Here is a 26,698-nt window from a genome sequence, read left to right on the forward strand (position 1 = left end):
CTTATGGAAGTCAACAATGGCAGTGTTAGAGCAAAAGAGAAGTTCAGCAATCCCATGTTTCCTTCTCTGATAGTGGCTAATATCATATCAATGTGAAATTTTTGAAAAAAGGATCATCATATCTTGATGATCCTTTTGAAAAAAGGATCATCAAAAAATCCAGGCTGGGTTTTTTCCCTCCCAGTTTACTCTTTTTCTTTAATTGTGCTCAACAAGTCTATAAAGGAAAAATTTCTTTCTGGGAACAAGGCAAGAAATTAACATGGCTTAAAATCCAGAATGATTGTATCTCCAATAGATCATGCTCAATTTCTTTGTCCTCCCAGCAGCTGGTGTGCTACTGGCACCACAATTCAGCTGCATTGATGCCGTGGCTGCAGCAGAGTCCTGTACCTCCTGTAACTGAGCCAAAGTCAGAAACCTTACTGACATAAAGGATTTTGACTACACTGGAAAAACCATAAACTATTAGGTTACTTTGATACTTACAAATTCGGGATTTTTTTCCATATAAAGTATTAATTCATCAGAAAAATGGGAATTTAACTTTAATTTCACTTTGGAATAAATAATTTATTTATTTAGAAATTATTTATTTTTATTAAAATGCAAGGGTTTTTTGTGTTTTCTTTTTTTTATTGTTGTTTGTTTTGTTTGTTTTGTTAGTTTTGTTTGTTTCTGGAGTTTTTGTTTGCATGCTTGTTTTCTGTTTGGTTGATTTTTTTTAAGAAGTAAAATTTTTAACTTCAAGCACCCCAGATCCTGGTATTTCTGTTGCAGGATGGAACCACTAATTTCTCATTATTAACTTTTCACCATTTTATTCATATGCTTGATCCTACACAGACTCAAGTTCTGCAGCACTGTGAAAAGAGGGAGTCTCACAGCCCAGTTTCTGAGAAATGGCTGCAGAGAGGCTGGGGTCTGGCTGGGCTTTCTGCTCACTGTCTGCACATAACACATGGAATGTAGGTAGAAAATCTTACACTAACCTTGTAAGTTACTTTTAAATGCATTGTGGAATGTTATTTTTGCTAACCCTGTTCACTCATTCCTGTGGTGAAATCTGGTGCCTTCAATAGGATTTGTCACCTGGAAAAAACACTGGAGAAAGACAGCACTGGCCCAAGAGCAAACTGTTGCCCTTCTCACTTCTAAAAGATGCACTTTTGAGTGCAATCAAAGGAGATTTCAATGACACTTGACTCTACGTTTGTGTATGGCAAAACAAACCTATAAAACTCCACTTACCCCCTCTACTTTCCTCTTGATTTACAAAGGTGGAAACTTTCAGGGTGTTTTAGCTGTAGACCATAAAGCTCTCTTCAAAAACACATTAAAAGTGCCAAAAACCACCTTTGAGATGAGTAGCATCTTTTAAAGTAATAGTCTAAATCAAACCAAAACCTTTGCTGACATTTTGATTTCGTTTGTGTTAGTTGGTATAATGAAAAATTAACTTTACACATAAAAAATTTATTGTAGCTCCTTTTATTGCCTAAGAAGAAAAGTTTAGTGTAGCCAACTGAACGATGCTTCTTCCTGGGTTGTCACTTTATACACTTTATTATTGTAACTTATGGGGATGTTTGTAAGCAAAGAAGTGTTATTTATTCTGCAGTACTACCATTTGCTCACTCGTTATGCTCATCATGGCTCTAAGTAATAAACTTCATAATATCACACATTAATGGGGGTATTTAACTATAACTACTAAAAGTTAATGTGCAAATGCCTTGCAGTTTTCCCATGTTTACTCACAATTTTTCAATAATGTTCAAGATGTGCTCTGAGTCTGGGAAGAATCACACACTTTAGTGCAATAATGTATGAGGAAATGTATAGTTATTTAATAAATACAGAGGAATTGACATTAATATCTGTGTATCATTGGGTGTGCCCATTCATTAAAATGATTACTTGATACTTATTTGTGGGAGATAAAAGATATTTAGTGCCATTTCATGCAAATTGCAAATACTCACCCACACCAGAATAAACTTTGAAAAGAGAATATTGTTAAAGTCTCCCTTGTTTTTCCAAGTGTTAGCAAAAATGAGAAGCAGCTAAACTGCAGTTACCCAAAGGCAAGAACTCTGGTGATTAACTTTGTTATTGCTTGCTATGCATTTTCATTTGCATGTTGCCCCGATCTATAGATCCATAATTGTCCTGCACACTTTCTGCTTGAAGGCTCTTTTGAAAGAAAAGTGTAAGAATTTAGGAATTCCTAAAAATTTTTCTAAGGAGCTGTTATTTTCTGGCTACCTTAAATGTCCACTGTATTTTTCCTTTGTTCTCAAATCCAGAATGTACACATGTGATCAATAATGTAGCAAGTACCTGAATATTGAAAACACAGATTTTTCTATTGTCTAGTAAATATAATCAAACTTCCCCTTATGCCATGCTTTTGTGCTGAAATTCATAAACTTCAACCTGAGTTTTCAGATGATAATTATTTTATTTTATGAGTTTCAGATACCGGCACTGTTCTTGCAATCAAATTTTAGCCACCTAACACAGTACAAAACAGCATGTATCAAAAATTTGATCTGATGAAATTATATCACTTTCAAAAGCAGATGTTCCCATTATTCAGAAGAAGAATTGATTTTTCGGAGTACTTCCTGATCCTTCTGAGAATGACAGCTAGTGATGAGGAAACCTCTTGGTAAAAGCCAGTGATGTAAATTTGAAACACCATTTTACATGAGAGATGATAGCTATTAATTTGCAAATAGATGTGTGTGCTGTAGGGCATATGTCTATAAGTGAAAAGTCCAGCACCATCACAGCTCAAGCTGAAGTAAAGAAACAACTGGTTGGAGGGGATACCTAGTGCACCTTGAAGGTCATTTCCACTCAGTTTTACATGAGCTATCCCTAGCTTGCTTGCTACGGCCCAATTTGAGATTTGGATTCCGCCTCCCCCTGCTCCACCACCTATCCTTAAAACAGATAAGACAGGATCTTCTGCTTTGAAATGACCCTGAAAAGTTCAGACCAAAGCCCTTTTAAATTCCATTATCTGAAATGCAGAAATCCTCTATGAAATGCTGCCAAGCATTGCCATGGCAACATGATGTCACCTGGTGACAGAATAAGCATTGTAGCATTTAGCTGAGACCATTGCTTCCTTCATGAGCAAAAAGGTGATTTTGAAAGCAGGGACCCATCTGTACAAAGGAACATATGCAATCTAAACATTTCTACCCATCTTCAGGGAGAGAAACCACTTTCATTTCTTGTCTCAACAAGGGGCAGGGTATAAATCACAGTTGGGAGACTTGATAACTTGCATTATCAAGAAAGGGAGTGAATGGAGAATAAACTTTTATCAGTCTGTATGTGTCTTAAAGGCACATAAAGCGAGGGCTCTGGGAGCCTGACTCTGCAGACTGGCTGGTCCTCAGGACTAACAGATAGGGCCCTCAGATGCTGCTCAGGGACTCAGCCTGGGCTCCATGAGCATGGCTCACATTGCACACATTGATAGTAGTTCACTCTATTTAGCCATTTCCATGCAAGTCTGAAATGTATTAAATTATGTGCTTTTCCTCTGAGTGCTTGGTGGATTTTAGACTGAGCTTTAAACTTGTGAGGGTGGATCCTGATTGCGTGGGTGCACTGCTTCACTATTATGGGCCTCAGCCAAGAATAACCTCCCAGTCAATATGCTTCTCCTCCAAGCTTTTAATAGCCTCCAGAGCAAGACAAGTACAGAAATTACCCATGAAATCTGCTACAGCATGAGAAAAATAAGATATTTTGGCATCGATTGGAGGTGAAGAAAACAGGAAAGGGGCTGCTGGAAATCTTGGTCATTAGAAGTCCCACATACGAGCAATTGCAGCATTCTCTGGAGAAGTAATGCGCATTCATTTGCTTTTTTTTCCTCAAGCGTGTTTTTGGCTTCTTTACTGCCTCCAAATTCTGAAATACACGAGGGTCCTCAGAGGTGCAAGGCAGAGGCAAAACTGCGTTACAATGCACTGAAGATTTTTTGCAAATGTGCATGTCAAAGTTCTCTCTAATTTTAATCTGAGTTCACAGTCCTTGCAGCATCAGTGAAACTAACACCTCATAATGACACCCGGGCAAAACTGCAAGGCAAATGTAATTTCAATATTTACAGCAAATTTCAAGCACTATTCAAAGCTGTGAGCCAGTCCATATTTGTTGGGTTTTATTTGGATTTGCACCAAGAACACTTAGAAAAGTTATAACCAGGATATTAATTTCTCCCATTTTCTTCCAAAGAGGTTATGTCACTCCACATCAGTTGTAGTATAAATAAGAACATGTTTGAGTGGAGAAGAACCCTAAAAAACACAGTTAGGAACCCTTGCAGTCATACAACATTTTAAGGCATTCTTTCTTCTGCTGATATTCTAAAAGATTTGTTTTTCTATATTTCTGCTCAACATATGAAAATAAAATATGTTTATTCTGGCCTTTCAAAATCCTTGCTATTGTGATATGTGGTGAGCAATCTCTTCAACTTTCCCATTGCTCTTCCCTTGTTGATTTAAACCCAACTAATTTTAACTGTATATTTTCTCCTCACACTGTGTGAAAACCAGTCTCTGAGGTCTCTGAGCCCAGCACTTCACCATGTCTTTCTGCACCATATCACTCATTTTGTAGATATACTGAGCTTTATTTTAGACTCTGCTAAAGTATTTGAAGAATGGTGTTCTTTCCAGAACCCAATTTTTCTGATAACTACCAGTTGTCTCCTGGTTTCCACTATTTTTGTATTCACACTTTTCTGCTAAATCCATTGAATTTTCTTATCAAAGAAGTCAAAACCGGCTCAATTATTACAATGAAACTTACAATTCATAATCTGTCTTGCCTGGCTGTCTCTATAACTATTTTTGATACATAATTTTGCTGCCATACATTTTAACAAAGCAGTGCCCTTACCTCTCTAAGAATGATTCCATGATATACTTCAGTGGCAATTTTTTGCAGCAAAACTGATCTGTTTTCCAGGGTGTACTATAATTTGCTACCACAATCATCTGGGATGAAGTCAGTGAAGAATAACCTGGGTTTATCACAGTTTTACACTTTAGAGGGCACGAATTTTCTTTGAAATCAATGATGAAATCAATCAATCAATCACCTTACTTCTTAAGGATTTATCTGAGATCAATTGTTTAGCATCTCTCAAGTGCAGGTTTTGTGTAAAGGTGCTGAACCTTGGATTCAGGCACCCACTGCTAAGGACCCTTATTTGGAAACACTTGAAATGGGGATTTAGCCCAGAAGGAGTACCTCAGATGGCGTGTATGCTTCTATGTTCGGTGACAGTGACAGATGTGAAGGCACTGGGCAGCCAAGATCAAGGGTTTTCCCCTGACCAGCTCATGCTAATGGTCTGTTGCAAGTCCTATTTCACTGGGCAGGAGTTAACTGTTTAGCTGCAGTCATATTTCACAAGATTGTTGAGTTAACATTACATGAATTATACACGGTTTATAAAATGATTATTTAATCAGTGGAAAATTAAGTTCATAGATGTTTTTAAATTCTGAACTAGGACATTCATCAGCAGAACTGCTAAATTTTTAATCAAGTCTGCTGTGCTTGATGTAGCTATCATTCTAAATTGCACTCTCTCTGCTGGTCCTCTTACTGTAGTATATATCTTAGCGTTATCCTTCCTCATTGCTAATTGAATTTTTCAGCTCAGATTTAAGGCAGAGTGACATGCTACTCAGCATTTTCATCAAAGGACAGTCTTTCTTACTTTTAACAGATGAAATGCTTTAAATATTGGGAAGATTGAATAGCAAAGTTCTTTGGTTCCTTCTTACTTAGAGGCACCTTCTAAAAAAAAAAAAACATGGTAGAGGTATAACTAGTAAGGAATTTTGCTTGTCTTGAAGATGAGGAACAATTTGACATTCTCATCTGGATTTGTTTAGAGATTTTATTCCTTCAGTCATTACTGGAAAAGTTCTAGAAGCAATGAGCAACATGTTTTCTCCAGGTATTTAACCATCTCCCATCCCATGTAAGAATTTCTTGTTCTGTAAAAAACCTTTAGGAACTCTTTTTTATTAAAACTATGAGAAAAAGATATGTTCAAAGAGAAGAAAATCTCCAGAGAATTTATGCTGTGTGTAACCTGAAAGTCAAGATACTACCCCAGTTAAGGGAGAGACTGTAATGTCTTCTCAGCCCATGTTTCTCATATCCCACTGAACAAACTTTTGAGGAAGGCCAATAGCTGAAGATGGGAAGCCTTTTCTGGCAGAGATACTTTCACTTCATCTTCTCACTGTACCTGTAATCCCGTCTGTTTCAAAGGAAATTGGGATGCATGTAGGAAGCCAAGAAATCTCATCTTTACTCACCTGAACAAACATTTACCTAAATCTCCTTGTAAGCACTAGCTGTCTGCACAAGCATATTATGAAGCTCACTGTGAATTTTTAAGCATCCTAAATTTGCTCATCATCAGAATAGGGTTCTTCTTGCCTGGGACTTCCACCTATTACTTACTACTTCTGAATGGCGTGACCTGTCGTACTATTCCTGTAGTCCAAAGCCCAGGGTCATTTCTTAAGAACATCCAGGACTTGAATTGGTCAGTCAAACTCAATGCAAGTAAGAGATTTTTACATATGGGTATAACATAAACAAGAAAGTCCTGCCCAATTGTCCATGTGGTAAAATTTTTTCATGCTGTGTTTCAAAATAAACCAAGGGACAGTTACAAATCTGTGTACCTACATAGACCTAAATGATGGTGGAAATTGTATCTTGGAAACTGAACTAAAAGGTGTTAGAAGATGAATATACATTTCATTCATCAAAAGATGGAGAGACAACTGTAAATACATGCATATATGTGCAATAATGCCATTTATACCAAAGAGTTTGATGAGTTTTTGGCATTCATCGCAAAGCAAAATTATATCATTGACATGAGCTAATAAAACAATGCCAGCACTATAGTTCCTTTACCAGAAAAATGGATTACCTAAAGAGAAAGGAAAAATATTTTTTAAAGTTCTAAACCACTGATTATCTATCTGGGAAATGAGGCCACTCTTTCACATGTTTATCCTGTGCACTCTGAAAATGCCTGTGTGGAACTTGCCTAGGAGTGTCTGTTATTTCCAGAAAAATTCGAATGCTACTTGTTTGTGACAGAATTCTGCAAAGTCACATGAAGCCATCAATGGCTATGTTAGCTATGGGATGTAAACACTTTCTTGTCTCACTCCAACAAATCTGACCATCCAAGTACCTGCAACTCTCTCTGATACCAATGCATTCAGGGTGAGGGTTCTCCCCAGCACATGCTCAAGTCCCAGGCACATGTACATGTCTACTGGAGGGAAGTCTCCCAGTTGCCATCAAGATGCTCCTGGAACATGTTTTGGCCCACACACAGTTTTGTACAGTGGAAAACTGGACCCCAGGCAGATGGTGGGTGACAAGGACAGAGCTGGACATGGCCAGCATATGGGGAGCAGAAAGTCAAATGGAAGAGACTGACTTCACCTAGATGTAGCTGGTAGCACTTGGCATCAAACCTGAATATTATGTGGGGACTCAGATAGAAATCAATGTGCAATGTGCAACTTAATAAGCTCCTTCAGGAATTCTAGAAATACTCCTGAAAAAGATTAAATTTTTGAAGATTTATCTCAGGCATTTTCAGCTCCCACTGCTTTCCCTGACATACTGAGTAGCTCCTGTCTTGAGAGAGGCAAGTACAGGTGCCAGACTACAAGTAAGTACAGGTGAGGTGCCAGAAGCCTCAGAAGTTCCTGTAAGCTGCCAGGCAGGTTTTGGATGGGACTCAGTATGCTGCTTCTTTTGCATGCATCACTCCTTACGCTGAGCTGTACCTGAGAAGCAATGTAACAGGTCTGTTATTCTGAGATACCTGAGTCCTTGGTTGCCTCTTGCTCCTGGAAATTTGGGCTGCCTGATGCCTGCATTTCATCTCAGTATTGTCAGTGCAAACTCATTACATGTTTCACCATGTGAGGCTGTGGTTCTGGTGGTGTGTATCTGTGTGTGTATCTGTGTGTAGGTGCAGAGGGCCTGGGTGAACGTACACCATGGTTTAGCCTCCCAGAGGGAGCTGCTGCTTTGGCACTGCTGTGTCAGAAAAGCACCAGATGTTAGAAAGGCAGGTACATCAGCTCCACTGTGTCTTTGGTTCCGCATTTCAGATGTCCTCACCCTGTGCCAAGGATCATATAGAGTGAAGTTATCTTTTTACGTTTGCAGCCCATTTGTAATTTGTTTTTCAACTTAGTGTTTTTTCAAGTTTCAAGGAAAACATCATCTCAATGTGGGCCAACAGTGACCCTGGCAGCCCCAAGGGCACCCCCTCTCCTAGGGTGCACCAAACACAGCACAGCAGCCGGGCAAAACGGGTCACTGTCCTGCTGTGCTCAGCCCTGGGGTGGCCTCACCTGAGCCCTGCGGGCTGTGCTGGGCCCACAGCTCAAGAAGGATCTTCAGGTCTCTGAATGCATCAAGAGGAGGGAAACAAAGCTGCTGAAAGGGCTGGAAGGAATGTCCTGTGAGGAGTGGCTGAGGACTCAGGACTTGTCTGGTTTGGAGAAAAGGAAGCTGACTGGTGACCGTGCTACTTTCTGCAGCTTCCTGAGGAGGGGAAATGGAGAGGGAGGCGCTGATCTCCTTTCCCCTTTATCCAGTGACAGGACACATGGGAATGGTTCAAAACTGAATCAAGAGAGGTTTAGGCAGGATCTTTAGAAATATTTATTTACTGAGGGGGTGGTCAAATGCTGGAACAGTCTTTCCAGAGAAGTGGTTGATGACTCAAGGGTGTCACTGTTAACGAAGCGTTGGGACAATGTCTTTAATAAACATGATTTAACTTTTGCTCAGCCCTGAAATGGTGGCGCCGTTGAACAGGATGGTCATTGTAGGTACCTCCCAACTGTAATTTTCTATTCTATTCTATTTTGGGCGCAACAGAAAGTGCTGTATTAGTTAAGAATTTCTGAGTCACACAATATTTTTTTTGAAGAAACAAGAGTTATTCTGGAAGTTAGAGATGTTGTGATGTATGTAAATTTTGCTCTCAGTTGCCTTTCAGGTGCTATATACTCCTCAAGTTCTTCTACTTGTCCCCGTTCTCTTAAATTTTTGCATATTTAATGTAAAAAGATAGAGAAAAGATCCAGTAGGATAATCCAGCCTCTGTTTTGAAACAATTCTTCTTCAGCAATATATTTTGAACACCATGTTTATTTTATGAACATATTTCTTCACAGTTTTGATATTAATTTGGCTAGTATAAACCAGTGAAAATAAGGACCAGATGCTCAGCTGGAATACAATTTACACCAGCTGAAGTTCTATCCAGAGTTACAGAAACCTCCTATGGTGAAACACAGCTCAGAGTGTCAAGCCACAAACTGTTATTTCATATCACTCTGAAACCATGCAGAAAAATAAAGAGCTGCATGCATTCAGTGGAGATGTAGAAATAAACCTTCACTTACTCAAGATGTTTCATGAACCATTTTTCATATCTTGACAAATCTGAGATGATTTTTAAGTTGCTAACAAAACCATAATGGCTTGAGGTTTATAACAAAAGTTTTGCCTTGTTTTATTTACAGATAATGGACTAAGATTAATTTTACTGATTATTACTCACTTCCTTCAACTTTGACTTTATTCAGCATGCTATCCAAGATTATATATATATATATAATCTCATATATATACATATATATATATATTTGAAAAATGCGTTCAGCATGCTATCCAAGATTTTATATATATATATATATATATATATATTTGAAAAATGCTGCTTATTCCTACTGCACATCTAAGATCAGATGCATCCAATGTATGAAGAAGTTTTCTAATGAAAGAGCTCAATCACTTCCATATTCTGCAGGTCTATTTTTGGCAGTACTACTAGCCTCTGCTTTGCACATGTATTTATTTAATGATGTCTCCATTCCTTAAATTGCCAATTGTATTGCTGATTTTCTCTTCATGACAATTACACATTTCTTTCAGACTCTTTGTATTAGCTTGTTGTCAGGGTTGTTATTTTCTGTGTTGGTGATGGGGTGTCTTCCATTTTTCCAGGATGCTGCATTCATCAAAATGGAGATCAGCCAATTACTATAGAGATTTTAAATTTTTACCATTTAGTCCCACTCTTGCAAAGACTTAGCCATGTTCCTTACTTTAAACATGTGATCTGTTCCACAGAGCCCAGAGGATTAGGATTGAGCACGTGTATATCTTAGCACATTCAGAACCCAAATAACATTTGGGTTTTCTATATTTCTGAATATACAGGAATTGATCTGGTGATAATTACACTCTAAGCAGTTAGTTTCAAAGTGCATTGCTGATTACAAGAGCATTCATCCTGGGGCAAAGATCTGAGCAGGGACTTAGAAAGTCTGAGTCAAGACCTGACTCTTTCACAGCCTCGTGAAATAGGTTTGAATAAATCACTGCATTTCAGCTAGACCCAAAATTGTTCATCTTCCTAATTCCCTGGTTTGAAATGTCTCAGATTTAGATGCCTCAGTGTTCTTGCACATATATAGACAAAAAATCTTGCAGCTGATTGCGATACAGTAGGGTGCTACTCCTGTAAACAATTTGCAACTTGCTACACCTATCCATGGTGTTACCTGTGTGCATGTACCCATGCCTCAGTATCTTGTGTTTCCCAGAACAGGGCTCACTGGTTTCACCTATAAAGGTTCTTGCAGACATGCTCTTTTTACTGATGACACTGATTACAGTTTAGTCTGGCCACTACATGTTGTGGTCATGCAAATTCTTAATAAAAATATAGAAGAATAATGGTAAAATCAGTATTTAGCTACTCTTTAAACATATCCTTGTAAGTATGTGGAAGCTATACTCTACAGCTGGCTACATTCATATATGCTCAGCAGTACTGGGGTAATTATACCATTTGTATTCCAGAGAATTATGGGAGTCTACAGCAAAGTTTCCTGGGTTCTCCTCACATATCTCTTCAGCTGAACATGAGTCAGACCTGCACTGCTTATTAGAATATTATTAACATAATTTGTTTTAGTGAAGTAGTAAATAATTTATAAGGAAATCTGCAAAAGCAAATATGTTGGCCACTTCCCCCGTTTTCATTGAGCTTAAAGAGAATTGTTCACTTTCTTCAAATATTTGATTTCAAAATGTGGTAACAGTACATTGTTTTCCACTCCAGATGGCCTGTGCATTTTTTTCTTTATCCAGTAAAACATCTGAAACTTGGTGCCATGGTGAAAGCAAGGAAAACATATAGAATTCTAAGGTTCTTAATCTGTTTTTAAAAGACAGCAGGGGCATATGAGATAGCATGGTTCTCAGCTTGCAAGTAGCAGAGGCCAGGTGCAAGGTGTTTAAACAGCTAATTTTCACTGAAGGTTCATTATATGCCTGCACACTGGTTTAAACAGAAACAGCACAGTGACATCTATGCTGCAGTCACACAAAGCAATAAAACTCAGAAGCAAATCCCCACTCTAGTGGGCACTATAGAAAATAAAGGGGGACACTGTTCATCAGAACATTTACAGTTTTATCCTGCTTCTTTTAGTTTAATTTCTGTTGGTACTTAATATTCCAGGCAGGCACAAAGCTATGGAATAAACAATGTAATAAAAATAAAAATAGAGAAGAGGTTTGGACCCTCTAATGGTATCATAGCCCTTTCTATACAGTTTCAAAGGGTTATAGTATTTCCAAAGAGTAGGGATGCCTCCAGACCACTGAGTTTGACAGCCTAGCATATGCCCAGACCACCTGCAAGCCCCACACAGCGTGTTGTCCTTCTGGGAAGGAAGAGGCAAGGAGCCCAAGCAAATCTTAGGCAGGCACAGTGTGAGCAGATGGTGTTAATTCCAAAGTCAATGCATGCACCTAAATTTGGTTCCTCTCAGGAGGCACAAACATGCAAGATGGTAGTGTGAGTTTGAGCTGTCATTTCCTAGAGCTGGTTTGCCCAAACAGGGATGAACCTTTCGGCTGTCATCTGAAATGTCAAGTTCAACTACACCAGGGTTAACGCCTGCCATAACTGAAATCAGGTCAAAGCTAGAAGATGAATTTGTTCTACCAATGAAACACCCACTTCCAGATTGACTTTTATGTACCAAATCCTCACAGACAACGGAAACACCAAGAATTTGGGGGGAGAAAGAAAAATAATGTCAACATTTTGAAAGACTTATGTTCATCTTGCTCCTGAGAGTAAACTTCTAAATGCTATTAAAGGAAAAAAAGCTAATTGGAAAAAAAATTAATAACAAAAGATAATATTTCCATAATTTGAGGAGTTTAAAAGTATCCAAGGACTTCAGTAGTCAAGGGATGGCTCATCTCTGCTTTTAGCAGGTGAGAAGGTAAGCCCATTTTAGGCTGGGTGTCCAAGCTCCCATGACAATGAACAGAGGAAAGAGGCGACTCCAGAGACAATCCACTTCACCCGAGACATGGCTTTGGACCCACTTCTCCTGATAAAGTTTATGTCTTTTTCTGTTGACTCTGGAAGGGAACCAAATTACTGTCTTGTTTGAGAACTTAGCTTTTACATGGCTAAAACCAAGTAATTTCAACCCCTGTAAAAAAAAAAAAAAAAAAAAAATATTAAATAATTATATCCTAATTAATAAACTAGGACTTTTAAAATACAATTTCATTTTTGGTGTGTTTTCAATTCACACTCATGTGTGTCTGATCCAAACTTCGTGACATGAAATCTTTACAGTTTCTCTTCCGTTGTAAGTTTGTACAGCACACTGCAAGACACCAAGCACACTGCTATCAGACAAATAAAAAGAATAATAAAACTCAATCATGCTTGTATATATAGAAGGCCAATCAATGTAAACACAGGGTCTCTCTAAACAGAAGAAAAGCGGAAGCCAGATGGCATGAAATCATTGATAGCTGTTTCATAAACTTTTCCTGCAATCAAATCTAATTGAAATAACACTAGATTGTAGGCTTGAGCAGGTGGGCAGCACACACAGCTGTTTCTACGAGATGATTTCCAAAGAATACATACATAAAACATTTCACAGGGACTGACATACGGCAAAAAAAGGTTACCCCAGATGGAATGCTCTCTTTCAGGCTTTATTTCACTGACAGATTTCTGAAGCATGCCTCTTTAAAAATATGGGCAGGAGTGTTTTTCTGGAATAGTTAAACCAATTACAGCCATATACAATGCTGTTGGGAGCTAAGGCCTGGAGATGAAGTGTCTTCAATGTCAATTTGTATTTGAAGGCAAGGAAGAGCAGAGGGGGATCTCCTAGTGTCCGGTTTATTGCTTTGCAGCAAGGTAAAGGTAACTAAATCACCTCTGACAGATATTTCTGTTTCATAGAAATTTGTCAAGAAAAGATTTTATCAGTTTCTCAGTCGTTTTTTCCAGTTTTTCACGCACTTATAGATAGATCTTTTCCTAATGTCTAATCTACTTTTTAACACAATTAAGCTAATGGCCATGTGGTCAAGGAAAAGAAACAGTTAATGTCTTTTTCTGTTTTAATCTTTTGCATATAGACATATTTCCAATGTCCTCTCTCCTTTTTCTGTCCTTTTCTGCAGAAAAATATCCCAGACAGAATTCCTGAAGACTCACAAATGAGCAAGAAGAACCAAATAAGGCTTCCCAGAGAAGTCCAGCATCTGAAGTAGGCCTGGAATTTTGGACAGAATTTTACTTCGAACTTTTGTTTGCATTGGAAACAAATTAGAAACTTGGATTAAAAAAACAAAAACAAAAACAAAAAAAAAAAAAAAAACCTGGGAAAGGAAGGAAGATGAAAAAGAGCACCTTATGTGGATCAAATGAGAGACTGAAATAAATGAATTGTGTAGCTCTACTACCTAGTGCATTCTGGCTAGATGATAGAGTGAAGTTTCTACTTTTCATTATCTTCATATAAATATAATACAAAAAGATTTACATGGTCTTTTCTATTACTGTTTATACCAGAATCTGTGTATTCAACACTTCAGTCTAAAGGATTCAAATCTGCCACAGTATCACTAAGAGTGATCCAGAAGTGTAAGTGAACTCTGGTTTCTCTTCAGATTCTATAAATCTCTTGCCTTTTACTTAAGATTTCCATGAAGAGGAACAATTTATTTATTACAGTCTTCCAGTACTTAAAGGGAGCCTCCAGAAAAGATAGGGCGGCATTCTGTCAGGAAATGGTGGTAGGATGAGGGGTAATGGTTTAAAAATGAAGGATAGAAGATTTAGATTAGATATTAGGAATAAATTCTTTACTTTGAGGGTGGTGAGATACTGACACAGGTTGCCCAGGGAAGCTGTGGATACTCCATTCCTGGAAGCAATCAAGGACAGGCTGAATGGGGCTATGAGCAAACAGGTCTAGTGAAAGGTGACCCTGCGCATGGCAGGGGGTTTGGAATTAAATCATCTCTAAGGTCCCCTCCAAACCAAAACTTTCTATGATTCTAAGAATAGAATTACATGCAAACTGTGCTATTAAATAATGATGATTTCTTGGACTGCAGGAGTCTTTCTGGATACTTATTTGAAAACGTTAATTCTGAGGTTAATGGCAGGCAACCTTACTTCCCTGTTCCAGTCATTTTATGTTAAAAATATAGTATATATATTGATAGTATATTAGTGAGTCCAGGAGTAGAGGAGGGAGAGGCATCATAATACCACTACAAAAAATTCCTAGTCAGAATGTCCTGACCTGCAGAAGTGTCCTAGGGAAGTGACACACTGTGGTCATCTTCTTTAGGGGTTTGGCTGCATCCCTCAGAGACTGGGCAAGGTGTAACACAGCCCCTTGCTCCTTCTCATGCAGTTACAACCTTTAGTTTTTTCAGAAATAAGGTACAGTTCTCAAGGGAAAACCCACACTCCCCAGAGAGAGAGAGAGAGCAGGAAGAAATCATCAGTAGCCCCAAGTAGTGGGAGAAACTGTTTGCAAAAGGCAGTAAGAATCAAGCCCTGGGGTGACGTGACTCTGCAAGAAATAAATGAGTCTGAAGCAAATGCTTTCAAAAGAACCCATCTCAGCTATGCGGCAGAGAAAACTGCAACACACAAAAAGAATCAGTGACAAAAGATCTAAAAGAGGCAGTTGATTCGCTGCAGGGGAGAAAACAAAGTGTTTACAAAGATGCAGAACAGTAAATCATCAGTGTTCAGAAAATGCTTCAAATGTAATGTTCATTCCTACATTTGTACGTAAGGCACAGTAAAGAGAAAAAGACACATCCCTTGCCTTTCAGACCATTTGGACTCGAGCAGGTGTAGCATGCCAAATAATAATGGCAAAACAGCAAAGAAGGAAAGAGGAAAGTCTGCTTGAGGAATGGGAGCACAAGGATCATATGTAAGTTTATATAATTGCTTTGGATTACTGGAGAAAATCATCAGCTTGTTTACTGACTTGTTCTCTATCTCTTTACTTGCCTTAAACTGAAGTAATTATTTCAGGCTGCTGAAGGGGTCTATTTTGACTGCAGTCTATGAAGGTTGATTATGGGAAGGGGTTTGTGGGAGGCAAAGGAGTGAAGACAAAAGGAGTGATGAAGATAAGGAACAATAGATGCAGAAACAGAGGGGACCTGTGCAGATCCTAGCACTGATTTCAATAATAGCTAATGCTGATACAGAGCTTTTCAAGCATAGATTTTGAAGTGTTTTAAATTGAAGTCTGAATCATCTTATTCATATTGTAACAGGACAAATTATGTGTTCAAGGTCACTCAGTGGAAAAAAAATGCACAGTAGCCAGGCAGAAGATTCAGAGCCCCTGAATGCTGGTGCCATGCTGCCCACAAGCCACACTACCTCTCTATCAGCCTGGGCTTTATGCTGCAATGCAGGGCTGATGTATTAGAAATTAATTTATCAGCTGCTTTCTCTCTAAATTACATGCTGAAGTACCACATCAACCCATTTGTGAGGAGAACTGACCTTGGTGGGAACATATACACAATGCAGGGGTTTACTGGGGGATTAAAGAGGGTTTAAGCTCTCTCCTCCTCCCTATTATGAATACCCAATGTAAAATTGTACCCAGATATGTAACACAGTCACAGCTAGACTGGAGACATATCAAGACAGATGTGTGTGTGTTGAGGACCACAGACAGGCCCCTTTCAAGGCCAGATACAGTCTGTTCAAATAATGGTTTGCAAGACACCCTAGGAACACAGGTGATGTCTGAAGTCCAGACATTTACCAGGGTGCTTGGATGTAAGAGAGGTCAGAAAATGCCGTGCTCCTGGATCCTCTGAAAAGTGCTCGCTCAGTGTTATGGATATGCCAGTGTGTCGATACACATATGACCTTTTCTTGGCATTTGAAATGCGTAAATTCTGCTGACTCCCAAACCACACAGAAGATCTTTTGACCTAGAATTGTTCATAGAATTACAGAATTATAGAATGTCTCAAGCTGGAAGGGACCTGTAACTGTTGTTTGAATTATTCCAAGTTTTAATGTTCTAATCACTTGTTAGTTTATACAATGGGCAGATGTGGTGTGTGTTTCCCCCAGCCCTGCTCCCTTGGGCCACACTGTGATCAGAAAAATGCTCATTAGGCCTCAGCCTTGACGAACAGCACCTGGGCTAAGCTCCTCTTGAGCTTATCAGAAATACTCTCTGCTTCCACGAAATTATGCTAACAGGCTCCTGTTTCTAATGAACAGCTTTGGAAACTTACATTTCTTGCCTGAATAACAACCCAAGTGAAGTAACATTTTTGTAACTGAAGTTCTTAATTTCCTTTGTGACTGAGCTTCCAAAGGAAATTAAGAACTTGAACTGCAGCCAGGATGAAAAATTATTATGACTAAAGCCAACCTTCTTGAGACCCTGCAAACAGGGGTCCTAAGTGAGACCCTTTGACGTCTCCTGGACCACAGTGAAAGGTGACCAGCAATCTGCCTCTGTGTGGGACTTCTCTCAGAGCCAGTGAGCTTGCAGGTTTGGTATCCTTGCAGAATCACTGCCAAACAAGGGCAGTGGATCCTGGGCTGACATCCCTCATTCTTCAAGGTTTGACCTCATGACCATTTAGAAGACGCAAAGGCATCTGAAATGAGTACTTCACTGAATTCAAGGGGGATAATTAACAGATATACCTTGTACTTTAGGTCTGTGTGCATTCAAGTGTGAATATGTCCTAGTGAATGAAATGTTACTCTCCTGGATTCTTAAGTACTTCAGGTTTGTAAGTTATGTCTGTAAGTGAGTTACTGTTGGGCTATAGTAAATTCTACATGAAGCTTTTATGATATTGTTTAACTTGAGCTATCAATTAAGTGTTGTTAAGTTCAAGTGCTTTTAAACCTTTAGGCTTAAACAGTTGGTCAAGTCCTGGGCTCAGTTTAACCTTGCAACTCAACAGGAGGATCCTCCTTATTCCTTTCTTTTCCTTCATTTTTCTCTCCTAATCCTTTTCCCCCCCCACCTCCAGCCTCCACATAGGTAATTTTTTGGGTTGATTTTGGTTTTAGATACATTGATTTTAAATATTAGCTGACTTTTTCTCTGTGTGCTTCAACACACAGGGAGTGAATAGTAGAGAGAACCTTGCCAATGAACCTCGTAGTGCTTTTGCTTTTTTATTAAAAAATAATGCTTCTGCTGCTGACTCTTTAAGTGACCTTAAAACACACATTTGCAACAGCAGAGAAGTAGTTTAATTGCACAGAGCACATGGTAGTGTTCTTTTATTTTTTAAATACAATTATCACAGGTCTAGTTCTTCTCAAATGACAAAAAACATCTTCGATGACAACACTTAATTGTCATCACAAGCAGAAGTTATCTATTTAATCAACCATTTAATACTCAAACCAACCATTTGCTGCTCTTTTATTTGCCCTTCCTTCCAAGTAACACATTCATATTATATGTTAAAATGTGACATTTTCAAAGATTAAATGATGTCTTTACGTGACTGGCCCATGCACATTTATGGTAACAGCACTACCAAAACTCATTGTCATACTACAATGGAATTTCTGCTTGCCTGGTTCATTGCAAACCCCACTCAACAGTTGTGCTGCAGATGTAGCCACACATTCACATGCAACTGCTTTGTGTCAGCACTGTCTGGATTTCCATACCTTAGAAGATGTTCCCATTTGCTTTTTAGAGTGAAATCTTGTCTTTATCACACCTACCAACTCAAAATTGGCCCAGTATCATCCACATGAGTAGATATACAATTAGTAGCAAGGTACTAGAGTGCACTCAAGGTATGCTGCTTATTAAAAAAAAAAAAAAAAGTGTAAAGGTCACAGTATCAATTTTAATGTTTATATCTATTTTACTGTTGATGCTAGTCTTATCCCACCCCCCCCCCCCCCCCTTAGAGGAGATCTTTTAATAAATGTGAAATTTCAATGGCTTGAAAGATTTTAGATTACATTTGCTTTGACCTCCTGAAGTAATGGTAGGAATTTTCTCTGCTGAGCTAATTAACACTTGAAATTGTTCTGAGCAATTGTAGATCATCATCATCATCATGTCTCACTGCTAATCAGAAAGCATCTGCAGCACCATATAGCAGACATGAAATGCACAAACTGTAGTACATCTATTTAATGGAGCAACAATTATTTTACTCTTTGTGCTTACCGAAAGGTAACTCTAATGTTGTCTAATGAATTCTACCCCAGCTGTGCGTGATCTTATAATTACTTGGTTCAGGCTCCACATTAATTAATCAAATGGTTTCTTCAGCTCAATTTTACAATGATTCAGACCCTAACTCATGAAGTATTTGCCTAATACTCAGTTTTATTCAGTGGCCAGTGGAACCAACTTCACTGGCTTAAATGGATGGCTGAACACACACAGGTTTTTCACATACTTAGAGGCAGGCTCTGGCAGTAGTTTGATGAGTAAAGATCATACTGTGGAACCAGCTGCTGTATTTGGAATGAACATATTGATTGCTGCTAGAAATTATTATTTAATATATAGTGTCAGTAGCATAAGACTCTATTTGAACACATCCATTATATAATCTAAAAGTAAAAAATCCAATGAATAAACTCCCTAGATCCAGTAGTGAGTAAAATATCCCTTATATACATATTTTCAATCAATAACCATATTTTTCTCTAAAATCTGTGGATTAGCATATTCTTCTAGTGTCTTGTTTTAATGTTTTGTTCCCAGCAAAAGATCTCTCTCTGCATGAAAACACAGGAATAATGTGTATCCATGCATCAGCCATTTAGCTGTTAGCAAACAGAGATAATGGCCATTGGGAATGTAAAAGCTAGACTACTTGGCTGCTCTGACAAATGAAATCCAGGAGTAATGAGTCACACTAGATGCGATCCTTTAAAAAGAAACATTGGCAAACTCTCAGATTTTAAAATAACTTTGCTGAGATCAAGTGGAGCTGTCTTCAGCCATGATGAAAAAGCTAAAAATGAGTATCTGACTGTGCAGATAATTCCAGCAGCCTGGCAGCATTCATTTGTGAAGCAGCCCAGCCTGATAAGATGCTCGCACTGATGCTAATGCGAACTGGACGGTGCGGATGCGTATTGCATAATCCCTGCACACATGGCACGTTCATTCATACACTGCTGGCTGCGGTTATCAGCCTGGAGGGATGAAAATGTACATGCTTGTGAGCCAGCCTCTGCTCTGGGGGATTTTGGTTTACTCTGCATGAGAGGCAGACTGCAGAATGCCCGCTTTCCTGAGGAAGGAAGGCTGAGCATGTCTTCCCCAGCAATTTTAGCAAATTTAGTGAAAGGGAAGAGTGCAGGTATGTCACCCATCATTACTGGTTGAAGGTGCAGTCTTTTCAGAATACATAAAATACACTTGTCTTGAACTGGATTTGCAAGATGGATATTTATTCACAAATTTCCTGTGTGCTTTGGCTTTTTGTGGTAACATGGTGTTTGCATCCCTTAGTCAGAAGTAAAAGGCAAGATTTTCATTGAACATTGCCTGTTTGCTCTACCTGAATGTGAACTAAACCCACCCACTGCTCTGCAGCTTTTGGAAACAAACTTTTTTCTGGTACTTCTTGCTGAAGGAAAAGTTTTTTATCACTTCTCTGCAACTCATGATTGCCCACGTCCAGTTTGCGATTCAGGTACACTTAAAAAAATATTAGAATAATATAATAGCTCTCATTGGTCTGAATAAATAGTGCATGCAGGAGTTCAATGCCTGCTTAACTTTTTAGTTCAGCAAAGTTTAGCTCAAACAAAGTTCAGGGCTATAGGAAAAAAAGTCTACCTGTCAGTATAGATCTTTTAGGCTTTGAGGAACCACACATTAATCAGTAGAAGCAAGGCAATGAGCAGAAACAAACAAGGTGAAAAATCCCAGATACACTCCAGTTTTGTCAAGGTGGATTTCTTACAGACATCTCTGCAGGCAGACTTCTTTTGACTCTAAATTAAATGGTTTTTGCTAGATGAAATCAAGCCTTGCACTTCACTGCTCTGCTTTAGCAGTGTGCAATGCAAGCTACTGACTGAAATAATTTTATTAGGCAGCAGAGTATTTTTTAAATGGTTAAATTAGAATCACAGCTATTCATACTTTTTCAGGATTCTATGATTTTATGTCTGTGTGTGAGTTCAGGAAAGAAATTGTAGGCATACAGTAGTGGTGGGCAGTGTTCTGTAGAATATTGGTATTTTACAGATATGTCAGACTACAGAAATGGATTTGGGAAATACAGAAACGAATGATGTATAAAATGCAAAGCAGAAATGTCACTGATCACTGATATAACTGTTATATTCAGGAGGCAAAAATTCAGTTTGACTCTCAAGCAAGTTTGCAATACTTCCATTTTATCTAGGCTACCTGTGCTTTCCCAGCAGAAAATTCACATTAAATAACACTACACAGAGAAGAAGAGACTATGCAATAGTGGAGTCTCTGTAAAGGTTTTATTGCTGGGAAATTGGGTTGCCCAAGTTATTCATTACTTGGTATATGGCAGATATTTCAAAGAGAAGTAAAAGAAAGCATAAGCAGCATTCTTAAAATGTCCTTGCATTATTTCTTTGTATATATTTCTCTAGATGCTTTCATTAATATGAGACCAAACTAACTGATTACAAGAGAAGAAAAACTTCATAACCAGTGCATTAACCTCTGGATATTTTCTGCAAAGGATCTGATTCAACCCTGCTGAAATCAATAGAAGCTTCTCCTTTGATTGCCTATATTTCTACACTTTTAGTCTTCACCCTAACTTATTGAAAATATGTTTTTCAAATGTAATTGTTTAGGACATTACCCAACTAGAAAGAATTCTTTGCATGCTTTTGCAAAGCCAGGAATGACCGCTGACATGAGCAGAGAGAGAGCAGCATGATCACCAGCTGTTGAAGTGAACATTTTAAGGACAGATTGGGAATGAATGAGTATTGTCTATCCCTCTACTCGAGGCGCTACCTGTTCTCAGGAAAGAGAAGGGAGAGAGGATATGTTTCCATAATTTTCTCTTCTCCATAGGGTCCCTGCCAGATGCAGACACCTTATGGTAACTATTTGAACTTGTTGGCATGAGAGAAATATCCCTGGGGGAATACGAAACTGATGGCAGAGTAGAAGCCAAAAGAGAAAATTTATGAAAAGTACATGCAATTTTTCACATGGCTTTATATTATCAGGAAAAAAAGTGGATAACTTGATCCTGTGATAAGTCAGGCACATGTCGAGTGAGATACTTCTTTTGTTTTGGTTGACAGTTTGACAGAAATAGTGATTAATCATTGTGTCTTAAGCACAGAAAAACTAAAAGTCAAGTGTAGGACTATCTGAACCAAAGGAATACACACATTGTCAAAAATGATGGCAAATTTTGAATTATATGAAACAAAACCAGAAAATAACTGAATAAATCATCCAGTCATTTCTCCACTCTGAGATTGGATAAGTTATTCTTATGCTATTTCTGATAGATATTTGTCCAAACATCTTTTAGGGATTTCTCAGGTGGGATTTCCAGTGCTCTCTCAGACTGACTGATCAAAAACTTCATTTTTCTTCTTCCTGGAAAAATTTTCCTTATGTTCAACTTGTATTTGTCTTGCCACAATTTAAGATAACTTGTTATTATTCAACAGGCAGATAAAGGGAAGAGTTCATTCCCCTCCTCATCTAAGCTTTCTGTCATTTAATCTTCTACTCTTTGTATCAAAAATATCCAACACCTTCCTATTTCCCCAAATGTCCCCTCTCAATCTTCATCGTTCTCACTGCTGTCCTTTGATGTCTCTCCAGCTAATCTACAATTTTCTTGTTCTCCATCAACCAAGCTGTCTAGAGAACACATACTGAAGACCTAACCTCACTCAGAAATCTTACTGTGGTAATACAGGTGACACTTAATGAGTAAACACACATGTATTTGTCTCTTGAAACCAATGGTATTTCTATTGGTGACTCATTCTAAACCTTTCTGCAGATTTGCTGCATCACCCTTCAGCTTATGTGTGGTTTACTATTTGTGCAAAAAGGCGAGCATTGTATTTTTTTAGCTTATTAATTACATTATATTTTTCCAGGCTATTTGTCCAATTTATCAATACTGTTGTAGGTCTAATCCTGGTTTGTCATACAGATATTGCCCAGCTGGTGCTCTCTGTGAACTTAATAAATGTGTTCTCCATCCTGTCTTGAAAAAGCACTGCATACCATTCAGGATAATTCCTGTGAATACCCATTCAATCTATCCCTCCCATCTGATCAGGAATTAGTGACACCTACTCTTTTAATACACATCTCTTAAATGAGTAATGCACTCACCTAACTGTTTTTCTTAAATCTAGTCCATGTTTCCCAAGCCTACACATGAGAGTCCAGAGGTGTGCAGAAGTCAAGATATATGGCATCTACCAATTTTCTTCCTATCCAGAAGGCCTGTTATCCTGTCATCATACAATTGATCCTTTAATTATCAAAGTTGAAGTTCATGTATCATAGCAGAAAATCTATGTGACTAAAATTAAGTTAGACTTATTTTTCAAAAAGACAAAAACATATGTCTAAGCTGGTGTATCATGACAAATTAAAAGCAAGGAATAGATTTAGGAGTGCATGTTATTTTCACTTTACCCACTTTCAAAACCTTTGTATTTCATTCTAAGGATCACTATCAAACTTTTCTCTTTTTGATTCTTTCCAAAATGATTCCTGTCTGCAGAAATACAAGATACATTTTTCAGTTTTGTTTCGGGCTGCCAATTTCCTTTCACTCTTGACAACAACAAATCTCTAAAACAATTCTCCCACACTCACCGTTTTGCTGACCAGCCCTTGAGGAATACAGAAGAAGAATCAAGAATACAAAGTGGTTTGGCAACACAGCAGCAGCTCTGGATCCATTTGCTTCTGAGCACATTTAACTATGCGCTCCCTGTAGGTGTTACAACAGGCCCTGCAATAGCAGGACAGTCTCTCCAGACCTAATATTCAATTTACACAGAGCGTCCGGTCTTAATGGACCTTGGAAAATAGATATCAAAGAAAAGGAGGCTGTGGCTACATTATACCTGAGGAAGAACCAAAGGAAAGTGAAATCCAACTATGATCTGGAGAATCCTACTAAGAGGAAAAAGTAAAATAATTAAGTCCTCTTGTGCCCAGAGTTCCTTTTCATTCATATTTAAAGTGTTGTTTATGGTTTCTTCCTCTGAAATTCCATATTTGCTTGCACTGGGTCTTTCAGCTGGCACTGTTTGCTATCTTACTTAAGGTTGTATCAAGATCCACAATGGTAAGTGTCAATGTCCCTTCTTGGCAATATATTCAGGTTTCCTTAGGATTAAGTTATCTTAGAAACTTTGGCATAACTTCAGGCAAAGTTTAAAGATATCTGCCACTGTGTTAGAAAATGCTCTAACACAGAACTAAATGACATTGCCAGAAATGTTGTTGAAAGCAGAAAATTAAATATTATGATCTGGGATGTACCTTGTTAAAGATGGAGAACATCTGAAGTGACAATTTTTATATTGAGGAAAAAGGACCATGGGCCTTTTGGTTAAACATTTAGCAGGACTTACCATGTCAGCCTGCAGCCTGCTAAGAGCTCAGGGTAGTGTAGTCCAAAGGGCCAATGCCTGGACTTTAGATCTTCTCACAGACACAATTGAAAATATAATTTACTGACAAAAAACTCCCATGAAGAGGGTGAAAAAGAAGGTCCACCCTGTCTAGCAGCTGTTGGGTATTACAAAAAACTCTGATAACTTGTACAGGCAAAAGTAGTCCAAGATGCCATGTAGAATTCAACAGCTATAAAAATCCATTTAAATTTCTTTTTATTGGGTAACCAAGGATACAAAGAAGACTTCACATTGTGTAGCTCCTAAAAAAAATCACCAATATAGATAAATATTATTAAGTGAAATTTTAAAGACTAGAAGACTTAAGGGAAACATACTTTCCTGACATCTGTTGATTCCCACATTAAAGATATTTTTAAAGACCTGACCCTTTTCATAGTGCATTTTACAATAAACAAGACAAAAATTATTATGTAATCTCTTTAAATCCTCTGCTTCCTAGGAAACTTCAGATTTCTCCTTGGACATAAACCACAAAGATCTGCAACAAAGATACCATTACACACTGTTGTAAGTTTTGGTTCACGATGGGTCTGTGGCTTCAGAATTTTTTTAAGTGTCAAAGAAATAGTCTAAAGAGCGGTGGCTCTTGTCATTTTATATTAAATATCTGCAACAGGTTTAGCAGCTGAAAATCATGGGATTATCCAGCTTTACGAACCCTGCTGAGTAAGCTGAATTACAAGAAAGCTTTGTTTCTGATGGAAAAGGTGTCACCATGGCCCAGCAAATCAAACACATCAGGATTTACGTTCCTTCCTCTGAGTTATAACATTCACTTGCAGCACTACATAAACAGCAAGGAAAATACTCTCTTGGCAGATGCCCTAACCTGCATGAGTAGAAGCCTACATAAAAGCTTCAGAGAAAGGCCTGATTAAAACTGATCACATAGAAATTTTCCCCTGGAGACTGCTGGTGTCAGCAGTTTTGGATAATCTCTGTCATATTGGTGGCATTTGTATTGTATTTGTGATTTACCTAGTTCAGTACAACATTAAAAATGCTAGCACAATATGAGTGGTTAGTGCTCTACATCTGGTTTCTCTACCCCATAAGAGACTTATTTAAAAACTACTAATAAAAAATGACAATACTAAAAAATTCATTCAGAAAAATAAAGAAGGGTTAAAAATATTGAAAGTTTTAAAAGCACCAAAACCATGGAAGACTCAGATATATTTAGAGAAAACAAAGTAAACTTTTTCTATAGTTGAGCAGTACACAGGAGTACAGTCTTTTGCCAAATTGTCAGCTGATTTCTTTCAGTCTTCCTAAAGCTTATAAAAGTGTATGCAATATGATCTGAGTTTTGGAATGGAATTTACACTTATTAAATTTGCAGCTGACATGAAGCTATGAAGTACTGTGAATAAATTGGAGAGTAGGATTCAAATTAAAAAATCATCTTGACAGGTTGCAAGAATGGGCTGAAAAAAACCAAGATAAAATTTAATACAGACAAATGTAAATAATGCAACAAATGACCTGATCAGGAGCCCTGCATCCAGCTCTGGGGCCCCCAGCATAAGGACACGGACTAGAGCATGTGGACATGGTCCAGAGGAGGGCCATGGAGCTGGCCAGAGGGATGGAGCACCTCTCCTCTGAAGGCAGGATGAGACAGGTGGGGCTGTACAGCCTGGAGAACAGAAGGCCCTGGGAAACCTAACAGCAGCCTTCTGGTAGGTGAAAAGAACTTTCCAGAAAACCAGAGAGGAACATCCCGGAGTCATGTAGTGGTAGGACAAGGGAGAATGACTTCATATTGAAAGAGATTTACATTAGATGCTGGGAAGAGATTCTTTACTCAGAAGGTGGTGAGGCACTGAAAGAAGCTACCCAGAGAAGCTGTGGATGCCCCATGCCTGGGAGTGTTCAAGGCCAGGTTTGATGGGGCCCTGACCACCCTGGTCTAAGGGAAAAGGTTCCTGCCTGTGGTGGGGAGGTTGGAACTAGATGAACTTTAAGATCCTCCCAACTCAAACAATTTTGTAATTCTATGATTCTGTGAATTCTGAGGCAGACTCTCAGATAGAAATTACTGGCCTCAGGAATTGAAGATAAGAAACAACAAATGAGGCAGCAGTCCTACAGCCAAACAGATGTTTTATTGTGAACTGCATATGGTTCAGGATCAGGTTTCCCTCAGGCATGCCTCAGGTTTGGTTTCAGGCAATAACTTCCTAGTTGGACCAGCTAGAGGAGTATTGCAGAGACTCAATAACAATCAGAAGTCAAGGAAATGTGACCCTGAGATCAAAGAGGTGTAAAGAAGAGTAGGCAGAGGAGAAGGATAACAGTTTTCAAGTGTGTGAAAGGTTCTTATGAAGGGATGAGGGGGAATGTTTGGTGTTCACGGACACAAAGCATAGAATAAGAAGCAACAGTTTTAAATGACCAAAAGTGTGTGGGTCAGACTTTATGAAAAGTACTGAAAATTTAGGAATAGAAAACCACTGAAAAGATTTTACAGATGGAGGCCAGGGGATCTCTAATATTAGAGGACTTTAAGAACATCATACTTCTGTTGCTGGT

General features: G+C 38.4%; 1 non-coding gene across 1 annotated transcript; it reads left to right on the top strand.

The window, feature by feature from the left end:
* Positions 1–14,101: 14,101 nt before the first annotated feature.
* LOC121349347 lies at positions 14,102–14,225 on the top strand. Its single transcript, XR_005954506.1, has one exon. It is a non-coding gene; the product is annotated as a U5 spliceosomal RNA (small nuclear RNA).
* Positions 14,226–26,698: the final 12,473 nt, after the last annotated feature.

The sequence above is a fragment of the Pyrgilauda ruficollis genome, unplaced genomic scaffold (genome assembly GCF_017590135.1).
Source record: "Pyrgilauda ruficollis isolate IOZ18807 unplaced genomic scaffold, ASM1759013v1 scaffold1, whole genome shotgun sequence".
NCBI lineage: Eukaryota > Metazoa > Chordata > Aves > Passeriformes > Passeridae > Pyrgilauda > Pyrgilauda ruficollis.